The 20,808-nt window shown below is 47.5% G+C and overlaps 1 protein-coding gene across 10 annotated transcripts in view; it reads right to left on the bottom strand.

Moving 5' to 3' along the window:
- RAI14 (retinoic acid induced 14) overlaps positions 1–20,808 on the bottom strand; it is a 194,735-nt gene that overhangs the window by 165,274 nt on the left and 8,653 nt on the right. For 6 of the 10 annotated variants that reach the window (XM_051853524.2, XM_070056630.1, XM_070056634.1 and 3 more), the window contains exon 1: positions 4,981–5,175. The exons of 2 other annotated variants lie outside the window; for them this stretch is intronic. The gene's annotated coding sequence lies outside the window, so the exon portion shown is untranslated. Of the gene's footprint in view, positions 1–4,980; positions 5,185–20,808 lie in introns of those variants that run through there. 2 more of the 10 variants (XM_070056633.1, XM_070056635.1) reach the window with 2 other exon arrangements.

The raw sequence follows: 20,808 nt of genomic DNA, 5'->3' as shown, positions 1-20,808 counted from the left end.
TGTCTTCAAATCATGCATCATGTTAATAATAATCATATAATTTTATGCTTAGAGTTTCCAGCTTGAAAGTTGACTGACCATACCTCAATCCATAATATACTCATTTCTTTCAATATTTTATTAGAGAAAACAAAATGGTTATGTTTAAATACTCTACTGATTTTTTTTTTTTTTTGACAGGCAGAGTGGACAGTGAGAGAGACAGAGAGAAAGGTCTTCCTTTGCCATTGGTTCACCCTCCAATGGCCGCCGCGGCTGGCACATCATGCTGATCCCAAGCCAGGAGCCAGGTGCTTATCCTGGTCTCCCATGCGGGTGCAGGGCCCAAGCACTTGGGCCATCCTCCACTGCACTCCCGGGCCATAGCAGAGAGCTGGCCTGGAAGAGGGGCAACCGGGACAGAATCCGGCGCCCCAACCGGGATTAGAACCCTGTGTGCCGGTGCCGCAAGGTGGAGGATTAGCCTATTGAGCCACGGCGCTGGCTCTGATATTTCTTAAGTATACTGTTTGTATCATATTCTTACACAGCTAACTGCTACAAAAAAAAAGAGAAAAGGTTAGACTCCTCTCTGTAACATCTACTTATAATATACCCAAAAGGCCTTTGATATATTTAGTTTGGCTTTGTCAACTTCTATATTCATCATGCAAGGTCGAGAAAATTCATTTGGCTTCTAGCAAAATGATGGACTGTACTATAATGAATGTTTTCTGCACCATGGATTAAGGACTTTATGTGACAGTTCTTAGAGCATTCTAGGTACCATACTACCTAGAATCTTCAGATTGGGGTCATAATTTTCCCTTCATCATGAAAACCACCCCATCCTCCCTCCCCCCAAAAAGAAATACCTCACAAACATACAAAGTCAAGGCAAGGACAAGCATACCTTCTGCAACAGCTGAGAAAAATTCACTTTTCTGTGTGAAGAAGTTCAGAGTGCGGTCGGCGTGGCTGGCAGAGGCTGCTGGGCTGTCTGTAGAGAGGCCCAATGGAGTGGAGGGTAGACACCCCCTAGTTATGCATCCTCCCACACGTAACCCAGGAAACTAGGTTATCAAGACCAGAACAGCGGGTGTGGTTATGAGCATCGTCTTAGCTCTGAGCTCCTCTGACTCCAGCTTTAGGCAATATGTTGTGTGAAAAAAAGTCTACAGACACAAGTGCTTTATAGGAAAAAAATCACACATATTTAAATAGAATGGTTTCTCTGTAAGACGTATGTATTTCTATCCTGACGCAACCTGTAAATATGTCGTCTGGAGAACTCAATTACAGTCGGGAACAACCAGCACCATTTAGGATACCTACTATGCGCTAAAAGGGAATTCCAGATAGAAAATCAGCAGCAACACCACTCTACTTGCGCATTCATCAAACATTTCAGGGCCTACTCCGGGCAATATTGTTCCAAAAACTGGGGACACAGCAGTGCACAAGAGGGTAAAGCCTTTGATTCATGTAGATGATATTCTAGGGCAGAAAGACAATACTAATACCAACTAAAACACACAGCAGGCCAAGAAGCATGGGTGCCATAGTGCAAGGCGGTAGGGAAGAGGCCGCAGGGCACATGAGAATAAGGGTGGCATCTGAGTCAACACCCAGGAGTTCAGGATATAGCCAGGTAGGGGAAGAGCCCTCCAGGCGATGGGGACAGCAGGTGCCAAGGGCTCGGAGGCAGAAATCCGAACCAGGAATGAGGAGGAAGCCAATGTGTTCATTAAATGCCTTCAACTTCCAGTTTAAGTGGTGACCACTAGGAGCGAAATTATCACTGACAGATTCATTTTCACAAATGCCTAGAGCAGGAACACGCTTCTGTAAATGCTTACTCAGAGTCCTTAATCTCACCAAGGAAGAAATGAGGAAGAGGAGGTGGAGTGAGTAATCCAAGGTCACACGGCAGTGACTAGGAGGAAAAGATTTCAGTCCAGCTACCCAAGCTCAACAACACAGTTTTCTGTTAGGCTTCAACTTTACAATAAGAACACTGTTTCTTTAAAAAAAAAAAAAAAAGCAAGCAAGCAACAAATTACATAGCCAACTAATATAATCTTCTTAGAGTTTAAAACTGATTGATCGATTTTGCTTTTTTCTTGAATAGACAGTCATGGAACACCAGACAGACAGCCTGCACATGTGCTGGGGAATGAATGAAATAATAAAAGCAGCATTACACAGACCTCACTACTTAGCAACCGGCTATGCAGTCGTGTAACTGAGAAACTTGTGCAGAAGAGTCTCTGTTGTACCAGTCTTTGTGAGAGAAAAAGCAGAAACAGATTGTCCCACAGCAGAAAAAGTGCCTGTCATAGCGAACAACTGAGAACTCTAATTTTCTCTTTGCAAAGCAATGAGTATCCTGTAATTTATTCACACGCCGAAGTTCTATGCAGCAATGAAAGTGAATAAAGAACTACATGTACCTCGACAATGTGGGTTTAAACATACAAGCTGTGTGTGTAAAGAATGATGCCGCTGGGACCAGCGCCATGGTGCAGCAGGTAAAGCCGCCGCCTGCCATGCCGGCATCCCATATGGGCGTGGATTCGAATCCCAGCTGCTCCACTTCCGATCCAGCTCTCTGCTGTGACCTGGGAAAGCAGTACAAGATGGCCCAAGTGCTTTGGCCCCCTGCACCCGCGTGGGAGACCTGGAGGAAGCTCCCGGCTCCTGCTCTGGCCATTGCAGCCATGTGGGGAGTGAACCAGTGGAGAGATCTCTCTCTCTCTCTTTGTAACTCTGCCTTTCTTAAAAAAAAAAAAAAAAAAAAAAAAAAAGGATGGCATTGATGTAAACCATTGAGCAAGCCAGCCAACTCCCATCCTATCTTTGGAGATACACAGGAATACATGCTTGGCAACATATAGTACTGACTTCACACCCAAGAATGCAGGCAGAGGAGAAGGAATGGAAAAAAATATTTAAGTTACAGTTATGTTTACAGTTATTTATGTAGGGATATGGTTATAAAATATTAGAAACTTTTAAACCCACACAGTAGAACAATAGGTTCCTTACTGTATTTTTTTTTTTTTGCTGTTGTTTTTAGAAATATGTCATACTTTATTTTAGGAAGCAAGAAAGAAGGAAGAAGGGCCCAGTCAATCCTTAACTTCCAGATCTCAGTCTTGTCCCCTCCAGAGCCTGAGTGCCAGGAGGTGTCCCTGCCTGGAAGATGCTTTCAGAAGCAGCAGTCTGGAAACAGAAGTTCATTGTCGAGCACACAGCGGTGAGGATGCTAGATCACGCCCCCAGTGGCAGGGGAGGAGTCCTCAACACCAACTCTTCTCATTAAATCACAACCAGGAGTAAGATTTTTCAACATGGTTGAAAAAAAAATCACCCAACAAATCTTAGGAGTATAAATGATGCACTAAATTCGTTCATGAAGATTTCAGCGAAAGAGATAAGCAGTGACAGCCCAGCATGGGGCGTCTTTCCCAGTCCATGTTATTCAAGCATCGTTTAGGATGATGAGAACGGACAGGTTTCCTCTCATCATATTGACTGTTTTACAAGCCCAGCACGAGTGGGGCGGGGGGGGGGGGGGGTGCCACACACTTTTCAAGCGTCGGTCCAAACAAAACATCAGATAATGCCCATTAGGAATAAAATGCCCAGTGGAGTGCTGGGGACTGAGCATCCCTGGGATGGCCAACCTCGGCGACACTGTCCTGGCTCAAAGAGCTTCCGCTTAGTCCTACTCACTGACAAAACCAACTTTTTCTCTCTCTCGGCCAGGCTCCTGCAGCCCTGACCGCACTCGCCCCGGAGACTGGCAGTGCTTTCTTCCCCCATCCCACAAAGAAAACGGAGTCCCATCCAAGACACCAGGGAGCCGCACGCAAAAGACGCCGAGGGTCCCTGGCCAGCAGATTCGCCCCAGTCGATCGTCAGTGAAGTCAAGCTGCGCTGAGCCGGGCTCCCTGGGACATGAAAGGGACCCTGGACACACAGCCCCTGCCCAGGACACGGGTGGAGGTGGGAGGGAGTGGGCGGCGAGGGGTCGCTACTGACTCCCCCACAGGGCGCTGTCTCCGTCTGCCCTAATCCCCCCATCTGGTGCCTCTCCGGGCTCTGAGGCCCCCTGCACAAAAGGGGATGCGAAGCCAAAGGGGTAAGCAGAGGAAGCCCGCAAACTACAGAAACTAAATCGCGTTCACAAACTGCCCAAGCCCGCAGCCGAGCGAAAGCGCGTGCGGAGGACCCCCGCCCCCCACCCACCCACCCACCCTCCAGGCCCGGGATCGCGGCGGACGGCGGGCGCCCCTCTCGCAGCCCCACCGCCTGCTCCCTCCTAAGTCCCCGGGCCCCGAGTCTGCCCCAACTCCAGCATCCGTGCGCCCCGCGCTCTCGGCACTGCGGTGGGGAAAGACCAGAAGGGCGGGAGAGGGGGGCACTGGCAGGCCCCGGGTGGTCTCGCCCGTGTCCTCGGGCCAGCCGGAAGGCTCCCTGGAGTCAGGAAAGGAACAATAGCGGACCCTGGGTGTCCGGAGCCACTTGGGGGCCCCCGGCGCGGGCAGCCCTCCGCAGCTCCTCCAAGTTCAGCCGGGAGGCGGGTCGAGCCCAGAAGCAAGGACAGCGGCGGCGGAGCCGGAGGAGGCAGGTGGGACGGGCGCGGCTGGCCAGCGGCACGAAGTGCCCTCCCGGGGTCTGGCCATTCATTCTCACCCGCACACTCTCGGCTGCGACCCCTGCCCAACGCCCTGCGCAGCCGGCCGGCAGGTCGCGGGGACCCGGGGCTCCGAACTTGGCTGGGTCTCCCCCTCTCTCCGGGTCCTCGCCATCCTCCCTGCCTCTCGGACCACGGGGTGGCGGCGGGACCCTCGCTCCCGCCCTGCGAGCCGCGCGTCCCCGCGCAGTCCCCAGCGCCCTCGCCGCCTCTCCCGCCTGCGCCCCAGACACAAAGGCGGGGAACGGAGCGCGGGATCCGCGCCGGGAGCCTCCCAAGTCTCCGCGCAGCGCACTCACCCCATCAAGGCGGCCGCGCCGGCTGCCCGGGCTCCGCTGGCTGCGCCGCCCCGCCCGCCTCTTCCCCAGGAAAACGCGGCCGCCGGGCTCGCTTCCTGCTCGGCTTCCTGCGACTCGGTCCCTCCTCCTCCTCCCCCGCTGCGGGGGTCAGCGGGCGCCGTGGCTCCCGGGCTGGGCCGGCGGGGCGGGGGCAGCGGCAGCAGGACCACGTGGCCGCAAGGCGCCGGCCCCCGCCGACCTGGATCCCGCGGGCGCGGGAAGGGAGGTGCTAACCATTCCCCTCCCCTTCCACCCGCACGGCCCCAAATTCCGCGAGTCAGGTGACCCGGGCCCGCGCTCCGGCCAGGACCTGCGGGAGGTGGCCCGGCCCGCCCGGCCCGGCTGGGCCCGCGCGCCTGGCGCCACCGTGGCGTCCGTGACTTGCTTTTCTTTTTCTTTTCTGCGGACCGTGGGACCCTTCCCCGCAGATCTACTTTGTCGAATGAACCTCAAGTTAGTGGAAACCTCCTGTGCCGAGACCCCTGGGTTTAGGACGGATGCGACCTCAGATCGCATTCCCTCCTGAGCGACTTCCAAAGTCCTTTGTGGTCGTGGGGCGTGAGTAAAAGTCACTGACCCAAGCCCCTTCCAAGCAGAATCAATCGGTTACATTTTCCTAAGGGACTGAACAGAGAGTGATTAGCTGGATCGCTCTCCCCTTCTCTGAACCGATTGTTTGAAGGGAGTGCTTCCTAACACTCATCAGGTGGCAAGATAAAACTCCAGGTAGTTCTCCTAGGGAGTTAGAATCCACAGGCTCGCCTGCCTGCCTGCCTAGGCTACAAAGGGGCTCGTCCTCCAAGCAGTGCTAAGGAGGCAAGGGGTATAGCGGGGAGCCACGGCCCCAGGTCCCCTGCAGCTGGCTCTCTGTTCCCCAGCCCACTCTCATCGACCATTGAACCACCCTGGACTCCTCCATTAATTCCAAGGATTTCAAAGCTCTCCACCTACTCGTCTAATTGGAGCCAGCCTTTCCATGCGTTCTGGTCGTGCTAACCAGCTGCAACTTACAGAGTTTTGTGCACCACAGCCCCTCCTCCCTTCTCCGAGTTAGCTCTCCATCCTTGGCGAAGGGAAGAAAGCTTTGTAGAAAAAAGAAGTATGCGTCCTTTTCTGGGATTTACTGTAAGCCAGTTGAATGTTTAAAAGAAAGAAAAAGTTTAATTGCAACAAAAGTGAAATTGAGCCCAGCACAGTTGGGTATAGGATGCCTTGGCTCTATCTTAACATCTACACATCACACTATCTGTTCCTTCCCCTCAAGCCCTCCCTTCCTCCCAAGGGAACTGCCTGGCTTAGTTGGAGCAGGTGAACTTGCCAAAGAGAGAAAAAAAACTGTATCTGTAGCTGTATGGTCTTCACTTCCTGACGTCATCTGGCCAAGATTCCTTAGGGAAGTGAGGCAAAGTCAGTGTAACACAAACACACATTCCTCTTCCTGTCCTTTGTTCCTCTCTCAAATGAAATCGCGCTGGAAAAGAAATGTGCACTGGCAAATATTTTGGGCACTTCCCACAGTACGGTGGTTTCATCATGGTTCATACTAATGAACCATGGGCATTTAAGGGAAAACGTGAGTTTTCTGCCCTGTTTTGAGCAACTCAATCTTGTCCAAGCTGGAGAAGACGGGATTTGGAGCTTGGTCCAGGGTATACAATGCTGCCTGGTGAATTTAACGTGTGCATATTCCATGAGAACAGTTGACCAGTTGAGGGAGATAAAATATCAGACATTAAATGATGGCTATCTTGGCAGGCTCATCAGCCTTTGGTTCACAGAAGCCCTCCCCCTCTTCTTTTTTCTCTGTCTCGGTCACCTCCAAAAAGTCGACCTGCCTATATTAGCTCTTTGGCTCCTATAGGTGGCTTGCATGCTATTCCCATTAGATTATAATCCCACCCTCTCATATCAGCAAGTCTAACAGAGTGAAAGGTTGCTATGGAGACAAGGACTCTATTTTTCACTGGTTGTGCCAAGATCCTTTCCAGACCCCTCCTTTTGAAACTCAAAACCAACTTTATAGAGTTTTCCTGTTTCAGCCATCAGCCAAAGTCCTGCCTCCTCCAAGGAGATTGATTAGTGGTCAGAGGTGGGATTGAACGGCTGGGTGTTTATGACCAGGCCTTTTAGAAACGCTGGCTGGGTTCCGAAGATGCTGAATACTCCCCTTTGATGGAGACTAGCCCAGGTGTAAGGGTTTGAGAGAAGGCAGCAAAACCAAAATGACTATTTAACCTGCGTAAAGTACTGAAACCTTTCTGGAGGAACAGCATGGTACGCTCCTTAATCCACATCAAGGTAACGGTGGTAGAATGTGCGGTTCGGTGAGGACTAAGAGCGCGGAGACTTGCTTGTCCTTTAACTTCCTCTCCATTCGAGCCTCACCAAGTGTGCGGTGAAGCTGGCTCACTTTTCTGGTTCTAATGTCCTAAACCTACTCTCGAAGTTTGTGGATCCTTCATAGGCGAAATTCTGTCATTTGATGGCAAAGCCTTGCTCTCTAATCACTCTCTCACCATCAGAGTCTTGCCACCCCAACACGATTATAAACTGTAAAGAATATTACCCTTCAGCACCAAGTAGGATGCCATTAATGGAACTCATTGACCCGTAGGCTTCATATTTTTGTTCCTGAAATTAAACAACTTCACATCCCTTATTCCTTGCCCAAGCTCAAGTCAACTTTAGTTCTTGCCAGATTGGGAGCATCTTAAACCAGGTAACAGAAAACACCCCTGAAGGTGGAAGTAGAGATAGAATCACACCAGAACCCAAAACCCCCCCACACACACACACTTCATTTGGTGTTTGGTCAGGATCTGATTGCACTCCTGGGTCTAGCTCAAAGCAGCATGACTTAGAGGAATGTGGAGATATTGGACCCGGACCAGGGAATGGAACAAAAACACAACAACACCGTCAGAAGCTTGGAGGGAGATAACCTACCAAAAAGTTCAAATATTCATAGAAAAACACTTTTTGTATTTTTCTGGGGATGTTTCCAATAGGAGGAAACTATAATATGGGAGAAATTTTAAAAATAACTCTAACATTGCTTTTTATAATTTATCAAGTCTCTTGCAGTACAGGCAGCCTGAAACACAATTGTCCCATGGTTTTCCACCTGCTGGAAAGCCAGCAGAGATTTCTCCAAGGGTGTGTTACAATGCTTTCCTCTCAGTAAGCTTGGACACCTACTCAGGAGAGGCTCAGATGTCTGGCAATGAATGCATTCCAAAACTCTGCTTCAGTGCCCTGCTTACGAAGTGGCAGGTGCTACTCCTCTCAACCTTGCACCTGACCTAAGAAGCCTTAAGACTCTGAGCCATCATCACACATAAAGAATGTAAGCTCTGAGGGCTGGGCTGCCAGTCGTAGCTGCTAGCCACACAAGCCAGTTGGGATGCCTGCATTCCAGGTTGGAGTGCCTGGCTTCATGTCCCAGCTCTGTTTCCAATTCCAGCTTCCTGTTAGTGTGCAGCCAGGGAGGCAGCAGGTAAAGGAGCAAGTACTTGAGACTCTGCCACCCATGTGGGTGACCTGGATTGAGTTCCAAGTTCTCAATGTCAGCCTGACCCAGCCCTGGCTATTGCACGCATTTGAGGAACGAAGCCACAGATGGAAGATCTTTGTCTCTGCCTCTGTGGGCATATTTTGTCTTTCAAATAAAAATAAATAATTAAAAAAAAGTTTTAGTCTGAATAGATGTGCTATAAATAGAAAACATGCCAGATTTCAAAGATTTAGTATGAAGTCATAGTTATACTAATTATGCTAATATTTTGGGTATGTTGGATTAAAAGTATTACCAACACTATATTCACCTATTTTTTTCCTATCATAAATTTTATTTATTTGAGAGGGACAGAAAGAGCTCATAGCTACTGGTTTATTTCTAATGCTTTCAACATCTAGGGTAGTGGTAGCAGCCAACACATTTAGGATCTATTCTATATCAGGAGAAGTGATAGTGATATACACTACAGTGATCATATAATTCATTGTCCAATCAGGGACACTTTTTTCTATTTATTTTCATTTTATTTGAAAAGCAGAGAGACAGAGGCCGAGACAGAAAGAGAAAGATCTTCCATCCACTGGTTCACTCCCCGCAAAAGACTGCAAGAGCCCAGGCTGAGGCAGGCTGAAGCCAAGAGCCTGGAACTCTATCCAGTCTCCGACATGGGTGGCTCCTGGAGTAACCAGCAGCAGGAAGCTGGATCCAAGCCTGTGGGAGGCAGTCCTTCAGATTCAGGGGAGCTTCGGGAGTGCAACGGGATTAGCAGTTTCTAAGCCAGTCGGGATATGAGGACAAAAGGCATACACGGAAGTGTCCTGTGCAAAAAGAGTCAGGGGACCTTCTTATGTCACTCCTGTGGGTATGGTGCTCGCGCTGGGGCACAGAGATACTAAGTAATTTGCCCAAGGTGGCACAGTAAATGGCAGTGTCAGGATTTGGACTAGGGAAGTGGGGCTCAAGAGACTTTGTTCTTAAGTGTTGCACAGTCCGATCTGCTTAGAAGCTCCGATGGATTCAGAATTTAGTAGGTGCAAGTTTTCTCTGAATCCACACAGCACCTTGGCTGTAGTGTTTCGCTGAATACAGCAGATCCAGCAACTTGATCAAACTCTAGAACCAGAAAGAGTGGAGGCAAGAATCAAAGCTCAGATCTGAGACCAGAGTGGTTCTCAAATCACTCCTCAGTTGTCTTCAGGTCACCCCTGTTCCCAGATGACTCCCACGTGGATCTCGTTATCTCTTCCAGGTCTGCAGGCAGAGGACGAGGCCCAGGTGACGTCAACCATGGAAGCAGCACCCTAACTCAGAAGCGCAATCTTGGTGGTCTCTCCTTCCTCAAAGGAACATTTAAGAGAATTCAAATAACTATCCGTAGTGCCAAGTTGGTGGTTCTGCTGTGCATATCAGAAATTCCAGGACATATTCTCCACTTAAGGCAGCGGCAGGGAGGATATTCTGAGAAGCTGACCACATTTAGAGAGTAATGAGTGGGTTCTTAGGAGACCAGGAGAAGGAGGGTCACAGAATTCTGCAGTGGGTGAAATCAACACGCATGTAATCCACAAGTTGCAAGAGGCATGCTGTGGCTCTATCTGCAATGGGTCAGACTGTGGGGCTGCCTTGGCCTCATACTGGGGGCTTCTGATTAAAGCCGTCTGGGGTGTAGCCCACGGAAGGGTGTTTTACTTCCCTTAAACCAGGTGAGGACATTGCTTGGTTGGCTCTCCCAGCTATGTCTGGGCTATCTGGCTGTTAGCTTGCAAGCAGAGTGACTAGAGGTAAGAGGGGTGGTTCTTGTAGTGGCCCTTGCAAAAGCTGATGCTCCAGAAAGATCTCTTGACAGGGTTTTTCCTAACCGAGCTGCTGTTTTGGCTGACCTGGTACACTTATTTTCTGTTATGGAGTTAAATTTGAGTGCCAAGATTTGTGCTTTCTTCATTGAGCTCAACTTCTCATAAGAAATTTTAATCCATGTTCCTTCTTTATCCTTATCCCAGTAGTACACCCGTAATAAATCTGCGTACTGCTTTTTCAGATGAGTTATTTCGAATTTGTTAATGGCTTCCTGTTCATCCTTTTCAAAGGCTCTGTAGCCGTTTGGCTTCTGTTACTGATTTTCACTTTTCCATTTTTGCTTGCTCCCTTTAAAATCCTTGGTTGCCTGCATGAAGTTGATTGCCTGTTCCTGAAATTGATCTTTCTCCCATGTGAGCAAACACATTTTTAAGACCTTTTCCACAGCAGATTGTGAATGCTTGAGATATTTGCACTACTGTGAAGATATTTAACAAAATTCCACAAGTTCTTTGTTTGTTTTGCTTTCATACAAATTCCTCTTTCCAAATATGCACCTTAAGAAGGTTTCTCACAGTCAGGATGAGGATTCTTCTTCGTTACAGTCATCACTGTTCTTTGTCTTCTTTTTCAACAGTCCTGTAATTTCTTGTTCTATACTTCCTGTTTGAGTTTTAATTTTTTGTTGTTTTTTTGAAAGGCAGAGTGACAGAAATCTCCCACCCATTGGATCAAATGCCTCAATAGCCAGGGCTGGGTCAGGCAGAAGCCAGGAATGCAGAATCCAGTCTGAGTCCCCCACATAGGTGGCAGAGACCCAGCTACTTAGAGCGTCCTGCACTCCTCCCAGGGTGTGCGTTAGCAGGAAGCTGGACCTAGGAATGGAGCCAGGACTCAAACCAGGCGCTCTGATGCGAGAATGTAGGATGCAGGCATCTCAGGTGGTGTCTTACACCGCGTACCAAGTGCTGACCTGCTGTTTGCATTTTAGCATAAGATTAAGGCCCCCAAAATGTCTTTTATCTGTTGTATGACAGGGCAAAGGGAGGAGAGGAATGGGAGAGCCAGAGCTGAAGGAAAGAGCCACGGAAGGCCAGAGAAGCAGGAAGAAAGGCCAGAGCGACTTCCTCTCAAGGATTCCTAGAACCCTGAGAACACAAACGGCCAGTAGGACAAGTTGGCTTCAGATGAACAGACCCACAAGCGAGGGTGGAAAGGTTGTGGTGTGACGGCTTTCCAGGTCACTGTTGCCTAACCGGAGGGGAGCTGGTTCTTTCAAGTTACGCAACAGAGAAGGGAATTTTGGAGACCCTTGAGAGGACCGGAAGACAAAGATGGCGTGGAGTCTGGGAAACTTGGGGCTCTGGGACCAAGAGAGGGGAGTGGAGGTCTGCGTGGGTCTCCTAGCTGCTCTCGGGGCTTCTGGGCGTTTTCATTTAAACTGGCTTTCTTAGGGGTAGTTTCCATTTACAAGCCACATAGTTGTGCTCCTATGAGTTAGTAGAAAACACAGCTAGGGACACACATGCGTTCTGATCCTGATTCTCCACACGGACCGCTCTGCCTTCGCTCCCAGTCTTGGGGTTCTTACTTGCATGTCCATTTCAGAATGATGGGAAGTGATGAGAGGTTAGAGGGGAATTGGGGAAACTTGAGAATCGTGTGTGTGAGGCATGTTAAGTCTCCAGGGATCCCATGGCTTCTCAAGACTGAAGGAGTTGGCAGCTGCCTGCAATCTTATTTTCTGTTATTTTTTTTAAGCTTATTTTCATTTATTTGGAAGGCAGAGCAAGGGGGAGAGAGAAAGTTATCTTCCATCCACTGGTTCACACCAATTATGCTTGCAACAGCCAGGGCTGAGCCAGGCCAAAGCCAGGAACCAGGAATTCCATCTGTGTCTTCCCCCTTGGGTGGCAGTGAGTCCATTCCTTAGGCTATCATCTGTTGATTCCCAGTGTGTACGTTAGAAGAAAGTTGGAGGGCTGGTACTGTGGCATAGTAGGCTAAGGCTCCACCTGCAGTGCCAGCATCCCATATGGGCAGCAGTTCGAGTCCCGGCTGTTCCACTTCTGATCCAGCTCCTTGATGGTGACCTGGGCTGGCAGCAGAGGACAGCCCAAGTGCTTGGGCCCCTGCACACACATGGGAGACCCTGAAGAAGTTCCTGGCTTCTGATTGGCCCAGCTCCAGCCACTGTGACCATTTGGGGAGTGAGCCAGCAGATGGAATATGATTTTCCTCTCTCTCTGTCTGTAACTCTGCTTCTCAAATCTTGAAGAAGAAAGCTGGATTGGAAGTGAAGGGTGGACTTAATCCCAGGCATTTGGATATGAATTACATGCATCCCAGCAGGTGGCTCAATCCACTGCCATCTTAATACCACCATCTTTTTTTTTTTAAATTATATCTTTTTAACTTTTACTTTTTAAAAATAATGTAAAGGGAACAAACTTCATGTATTTCATATATACAGTTTTAAGACCATAATGATACTTCTCTCTCTCCCCTCCTCACTCCCACCCTTCCGCCTCCTTTATTATTTTCTATAAATTTTTACAATGACATACTTGCAATTTTCCTTGTAAACACAAGCTTAACCTTCCACTGAATCAAGAATTCAACAAGAAGTAGGTAGAAAAACTAGTTCCTCAAAAGTATAGATGAGGGCTAAAAACAATCAAATCTCAAAACATCAATTTCACTCATACAGTATATTTTGTAGTCTATATATTCATTTATCACAAATCAGAAAACATATCTTTTTAGGACTGGCTTATTTCAATAAGCATAATGGTCTCCAGTTGCATCTGCTTTGTTGTGAAAGAGAATTTCATTCTTGTTTCTTACAGCTAAGTAGTAGTCTATCATGTTCAGCCGTCATCTGCTGTCTGCTAGGTGCATTAGCAGGAAGCTGGCTTGGAAGCAGGGGAGCCGGGGCTCAATCCAGATACTCAGTTCTGGGATGTGGGTGTCCCAAGCAGTTGCCTAACCTACTGTGCCACAGTGCCCACCCCTCAGCTTTTAAACATGAAGTAAAGCTGAAAATGAGAATATTTTTAATTTTAAAATTTTCTTTGAAAGAGCATGCTTCTGTCTGCTGGTTCACTCCCAAAATGCCTGCAATGGCTAAGGCTGAGTCAGGCAGAAGACAGGAGGAACCTAGTACTCCATCAGGGTCTCCCACATGGGTAGCAAGGTCCCAGATCCCTGAGCCATCATCTGCTGCCTCCCGGGAAGTTGGATTGGAAGTGGAGCCTGGACTCCAGCCAGCCCTTTGATTATGGGATGCGAGCATCCGATGCAGGGGCTTAACCACTGTGCCAAATGCTTGCCCCCAAGAATGCTTTTAATAACAAAAGAAACAATGTCCGGTAGTGAATGTAAGTAACTATTAAGTGGTTTATCCACTTAAGAGCTGTGTCTTGGCTCAGTTTCTTCATCTACAGAATGAGGCGTGATGTTATACCTGCCTCAGGTTACTGGGGAGGTTAAATGGTTAATGTGTGCCAGTGGTGTCTGGCACAGAGGCAGAGCTATTAAATAATATCAATTGTTACTAATATGGAGGAGCATAGAGTCATAAAATCTGAGAAATTAAAATAGCAAGATATATGGAAATTCTATTAATAACAATGTGATAGGTCACAATTTAAGCAATGATCGAATATTATTTGCCAACTTTTTTTTTTCAAATATTTGTTTGGAAGGCAGAAAGAGATAAAGGGAAACAGATCTATCCATCTTTTTGTCCACTGTTCCACTTCCAAATGCCTGCAGCAGTTAGGCCTGGGCCAAGTTGAAGCCAGGAGCCTGGAGCCGGGAACTCCATCTAGGTCCCTAGTGTAAGGGGTGGGAATTCAAACACGTGGCCAGCTTCCTCTGCCTTCACAGGTGCATTAGCAGGAAGCTGGATTGGAAGCCAGGACTTGAACTGACACTGTTATATAGGATGTAGGAATCCTAAGTGGTGCCTTAAGATACTATGCTATAACAGCTACCCCAATTTGCTGAGTCTTAAATGGAAATTATATGGACTATAAGATACCACATCAAATACATAAATGCCAACTCTCTCAAATTCATGAAAATGCACTTTATGAAAAAACCTGTTTTGTACCCAAATCTTTTAATTCCATGTTTTTGTGAACTCTGAAGTTTCCTCCTGAGAGATGTTTTTGGACCCTGAAGAGTCCCTAATCCTATTTGGAGAGAGGTGTACAGACATCCATGGTGTAGGAGAGTAAAATGGCCCACTTTAAGTATCTTTCTTTGGGCTCCACAGAGGCAGAGGAATGGCTCGGAGAGGCTGCCCCTTGGCAAAAGAAGTTACATCTCTAAAGGAAATGTACAGAAGTGAAGAAGACAAGCCAGGGTGTCAACCAGGCCTTTCTTTTTTTTTTTTTTTATTTGACAGGCAGAGTGGACAGTGAGAGAGAGAGACAGAGAGAAAGGTCTTCCTTTGCCGTTGGTTCACCCTCCAATGGCCGCCGCGGCCAGCGCGCTGCGGCCGGCGCACCGCGCTGATCCGATGGCAGGAGCCAGGAGCCAGGAGCCAGGTGCTTTTCCTGGTCTCCCATGGGGTGCAGGGCCCAAGCACCTGGGCCATCCTCCACTGCACTCCCTGGCCATAGCAGAGAGCTGGCCTGGAAGAGGGGCAACCGGGACAGAATCCGGCACCCCGACCGGGACTAGAACCCGGTGTGCCGGCGCCGCTAGGCGGAGGATTAGCCTAGTGAGCCGTGGCGCCGGCCTTCAACCAGGCCTTTCTACCTGATAGCTACCTCTCTGGCTAGGAAAGATCTTCTCCCAGGAGGGAGCCACAGACAGCGATGACCCCAGGGGGCTGCCAGAAGAAACAGCCCTGCTGGCTGGGCCACCTCCCTTCTCCACGGGAGTCCAGGCCCCTGCTGATTTGTTTAGCTCCACCTTGCCCCAGTCTCATATTGAATGTGTGTGGCTCCCACATGTTCTCTATACTATCCCACTTTATGTCGGGGACTTGAGTGTCTGCAGAATGTAGTATGCTGGGGCAGGGAGAGACTTGGAACCAACCCCCAAGAGGCTCCAAGGAACCTCTGTAGCTTTCCTACTTGAAAGTGTGTTTCTCCAAGTGCAGCCCATGCATTTGGTCTGTCTACAGAAACAGTCTGGATCCCCATGGGTGGCACAAGAGAAAGTCTGCCTGCTTATGCATATGCACTTGTGCCTGTTACTGGTTTAACTATGCTATTTCCATGTGATGATGTTTAAATCGGTGCTCCTCAAATTTTACTGTGCATGTGAATCCCCTGGGATCTCTTGAAAGTAGATTCTATTGTGTAGATTTGAAGAAAGGCTTTGAATTTCCTCTTTTTTTTTTTTTTTTTTGAATTTTGATTCATTTTACTTCTTTGAAAGACAAGACACACACACACACACACATACACACACACACACGGATCTCCCATCCACTGGTTCACTCCCCAAATGCCTACAGTATTCAGAGCTGGGCCAAGCTGGGACCAGACTGAAACAGGAGCTGGGTACTCAATTCAGGTTCACAATTCAGGTCTCCAACCTGTGTGTTGGATCAGCAGGGACCCAAGTACTTGAGCCATCACCTGCTGCCTCTCAGGGTGTGCATTAACAGGAAGCTGGAATCAGACCAGAACTGGGACTGGAACTCAAGTACTGCAGTAGGGGATGAGGATGTCCAGTTGTCCCTACAGGTGTCTTAACCACTGTCTATTCCCAGCCTGATTCTGCATTTCTAACAAGTTCTCGGTGGTGCTGCTAGTTTGAGAAACTACTTTGAGTAGCAATTTTTTTCACAACTGGAAGAAAAGAACATTTTTAGGCTTGTGTAATACAGAGGACAACACAAACAATAGGATACTTTTTCTCAAAGGACAGGTCACTGATAAAAGACACAGACACAGCAGCAAAGCTGAGAGTTGAGAGATGTTCAGAGTGGGTTCTCCTGGCCTCGCTGAGGTGGCTGCACAGGTGCATCAGGGAGCAGTAATACGGGTATTTTTGTGATACATCTATCCTTAGGAGCTCAGATGTCATGAAAAGAACTGAACTGGAAGAAACTCGGGAAGTGAGATAGAACAAAATGAATGGAATCAAAACATATTTAAGTAGACTGAAGTACAATAATATACAAGTTGCATTTAAGAGTTGTTTTTCCTTTCAGTCCTTGCTTTCTAGTGTACAGTTGTTTGTGATATTATGTTTCTAGTGTACAGTTGTTTGTGACATTATGTACTATATGCTGATTTACTAAAAATGTAAAAAAAAAAAGTGTATTTTGATCCTGGCCAGTGAATCTGGAGACCCTGTTTAGCTAGATGATACTCCAACAGCAGGCATATTTGAGCATAGTGCATTTTCCTCCAGAGATGAGCTCTATACTTAACCTGGGTTCAGTTACAGAGTAGCTTGCATTTAGGAACTCTGTGGAATTCACAAAATACTTTCCCACCCTCTTCTTGCATTTTTACCTTCCTAATTATTAAAAAAAATGAGTAAACTAATAACAATTAGATTGTTTTGCAGATTTAAAAAAAACACCATCAGAGTTCTAGAGATTTGTCTGGGGGACAGAGTCAAAAGCAGAACTCTTATTTTCTGACTTCCAGCCCCAGGATCTGTTTACTATGATGCAGCATATCTGTGGGTTATTGGAATCCCATCCAGAGGCTAGGCAGAAAGGAGGCTCCCTTCACCACTGTATCAGAGGAAGAGTACAGATGTTTCAGACATGACTGATGAAGGCCAAAGTGGCTGCCAAAGCTCTAGCTCACAGAGCCTGGGAATGGACTTCTGCCTTCAGCCACATAGCTCATGCTATTTGAAAAATAATTCCCCTCCAAAATGAAGTACTTAAAAATAGTGGATGGGGTGGGTATTTGGCTTACTGGGTAAGATGCTGGTTGGTTGAAACACTATTGTTACATATTGGAGTGCTTGGGTTCAATTTCCACTCTGCTTCTGATTCCTGCTAAGGCTTACTCTAGGAAGCAGCAGTGATGGCTCAAGTAATTGGGTTGCTTCCATCCATGTAGAAGACTTGGATTCCATTCCTAATTCCTGGATTCCATTCTTGATTCCATTCTTGATTCAGCCCTAGCCGGTCTTGATGAGCTTTGGGGGAGTGAACTAGCTTATGGGGAGCTCTCTTTCTCTCTACCTTACGAATAGGTAAAATTTTTAAGAATTATGAACAAGGGATATCATTTGGATAAATGTACCGCTAAACCCAGGAGAAAGGAAGTGAGATTCACAAGGAAAAAGATGTCACAACCAGGGTGGCAAGCAAAATCCAAGTGTGGACTGATTGTCACAGCTGCTGATCCTGGAAACCTAGTTCTCTTGGGAAAAGTGGAGTAAAGAAAAAACTAGTAATCTCAAACATCCACACCCTCAAATGAAAAGTTGGACTAGGAAAAAAAAAAAAAAACAAAACACTCCTTTCCTCTGGCCAAGCGAATTCAGTGAGGAAATGTGTGTCTCAGGTATTGGTCAAGGAATGAAAAACAAAAATGAGACTTTCCTGAGAATTTATAACCCCAGACCCGACCATGTGGAGGTTTGGTGGTTACACTGCTTATGTAGTCTGGGAAACGTTAGCTGGAAGAGTTATTTGGAAAGTATTTCTAGTTCAAACACTCAAGGCACCTGATATATGGTAGATACACTTGCCACCAAGACTTTTCAGAATTCTTCTAATTACAAGAAACCCTGGCATGGGCAAGTGGTACATCAGGTAAGACGTGGCTTGGTATACCTGCCTTCTATACTGTTTGATTCCATCTTCCTGCTGATGCACACCTTGAGAGATAACATTGATAGCTCAAGTACGTGGGTCCCTGTCACCCACTTAGGAGAACTGGATTGTGTTTCTAGTTCCTGGCTTTGTTTCTGGCCTTGGTCTAGTCCCACCACTATGGGCATTCTCTCATTCTCTCTGCCTTTCAGATAAATAAATATATATTTTAAAGGAGCCTAATATGAATAAACAAAAAAGTTAAAAACATGTACCAAAATAAGCCAAAAGAAACAGTGGAACATTAGACCCCCCAAAAAACTATACATAGTATTGTTTGATATAGAATTATAAAATGAGTATGCTTAAAATGGTTATGAAGTTACAGGGAATGGTAAACTAAAGGTAAGAAATGATCAAAAGATCTTCGGTATTAACTAGACAGTTTTTAAAAGAACTGAGGCCGGCACTGTGGTGCAATGGGTTAAAGCCCCAGCCTGCAGCACCGGCATCCCATATGGACGCTGGTTCGAGTCCCAGCTGCTCTACTTCTGATCCAGCTCTCTGCTATGGCCTGGGAAAGCAGTAGAAGATGATCCAAGTCCTTGGGCCCCTGTACCTGCATGGGAGACCTGGAAGAAGCTCCTGGCTCCTGGCTTCGGATCAGCTCAGCTCTGGCCATTGTGGTCATTTGGAGAGTGAACCAGTAGAGTGGAAGTCCTCCCTCTCTCTGGTTCTACCTCTCTCTGTAATTCTTTCAAATAAATAATTCTTAAAAGAACCAAGTTGGATTTCTGTACATGTAAAATATAATGAACAAATATAATGGATAGAGGTGACATGTAGTCTAATAGTTAATATGCTAGTTGAGAGGCCAACATTGTGATGTAGTTAAGCCACTGCCTACAACATTGGTATCCCTTATCACAGTGCCAATTTGAGTCCTGCTGCTCTACTTCCAATCTAGCTCTCTCTCTAATGTGCCTGGGAAAGCAGCAGAAGACAGCCCAAGTACCTGCACGCCTCACTAATGTGGGAGACCTGGATAGAGTTTAGGGTTCCCGGCTTTGGCTGAGCTCCAGCTGTTTCAGCCATGTGTGGAGTAAACCAGTAGGCAGAATTAATCTCTCTCTCTCTCTCTCTCTCTCTCTCTCTCTCTCTCTCTCTCTCTCTCTATGTCTTTGAAATAGATAAAATGGAAATAGATAAAAAGGAAAAATATGCATTGGTATGCCTTGGTTTGAGTGCTGGCTCTGGCTCTTAATTTTAGATTCCTGCCGGTGCAAACCCTAGGAAGCAGCAAGTAATAGCTCAAGTAGTTGGGTCCCTGCCAGATTAAGTTCCTGGCTCCAGCTTGTCCCATTGTGGGCATTTGGGGAATGAAGCAATAGATGGGATCTTTCCCTCTCCCTGTGTGTGTGTGTGTGTGTCTCCCTGTCTCAAAGATAACGGATAGATTCAATAGCAGATAAATCCTCACTAAAGAGAGAATTAGTGCTCAGTGTACCTCCCCCCCTCCCCAATTCATGTGTTGGAAACATAATCCCCAGTGCGAAAGTGTTGGGAGGTGGGATTTAATAGGTTTTTATGTCACAAGGCCTCCTTTCTCATAAATGGTCAATGCAGCTATAAACAAGGGCTCATGGGAGTGGATTCCTCGTCTTCTACTCTCTGACCACTTGCGGACATGGATTTCACCTTTTTGGGCCTTCTACCCTCTGTCAAGTGAGGTTGCAGAAAGCAGTCTCCCATCACGTGTTGTGGGCCTTGATCTTGGACTTTCCATTCTCCAGAACTCTGAGAAATAAAACTTGTGTTCCTTATGAATTTCCCATGGAGGATGAGCACACAGGAAGGTGGCTGGAGCACAGCCCCCTGCGAGCTAAGGAGAGAGGGCCCAGAGCGAGCCAGCACTGCCAGCGCCTGGATCATGGACTTCAGCCTCCAAAAACTGAGAAAATCTGTTTCTGTTGTCTGAGCCACCAGTCCGTGGTGTTTTGTTAGGACAGTCTGAGCAAACGTGAGTTTGCTTTTCTCTTTCTGGGACACACCTGACCTCCAATCCTCATCCAACGCTTCTGCTTATTTGCACCGGATGCAAAGCTTTCACCTTTCCAGTTCAGAGTTCCCCTTCTGGGTAACTGTCATCCAGTGGTCCAGACAGGCTCAGCTACTCCCTGTCATTCCTGCAGCAGCCCCGTGTGCTGCTCTGTAGCCAGTCTCCCTGGTAGTCTGGCCCCAGCCACAGCCAGTTGTGGGCCTGCGATTCCGAAGATCTCTCCCCATGCTCAATTTCCCAGCTGAGCTGTGACCCCTGCTCCCTGCACCATCCATACCCCAGATGTTCCACTTTTTTGGCTCCAGGATGTGCACTGATTCCCAGGAGGGAGATGAATAAGATGTTGAAAGCGCAGGCCAGACATTTCCCCTCTCCAGCTACGGAAATGCGGGGAGACAGCCAGTCCTGGTGCTGCACATCAGAGACAGGCGGCACTTGCGTGAAGGAATGCGGAGTGTTCCCACTGTCCCCAGACACAAACCACGGGCCACTCTGGAGCAATGTGACCAGCTCTAAGGGACAGAACCTTATCTTGATGTTATTCGTTAGGTGAATTTGGTCTCAAAAGAATTTTAAGTGTTAAAATTGGGGACATATGTAATGTTAAAGACTATCTGAAATTCCAGTGACTTATTTAAAACAGCGATTCTTGGAGCCTGTGGTTTC

The sequence above is a fragment of the Oryctolagus cuniculus genome, chromosome 14, assembly GCF_964237555.1.
Source record: "Oryctolagus cuniculus chromosome 14, mOryCun1.1, whole genome shotgun sequence".
NCBI classification, from domain to species: Eukaryota; Metazoa; Chordata; class Mammalia; order Lagomorpha; family Leporidae; genus Oryctolagus; species Oryctolagus cuniculus.
This window is presented reverse-complemented; position numbering and strand designations above follow the sequence as displayed.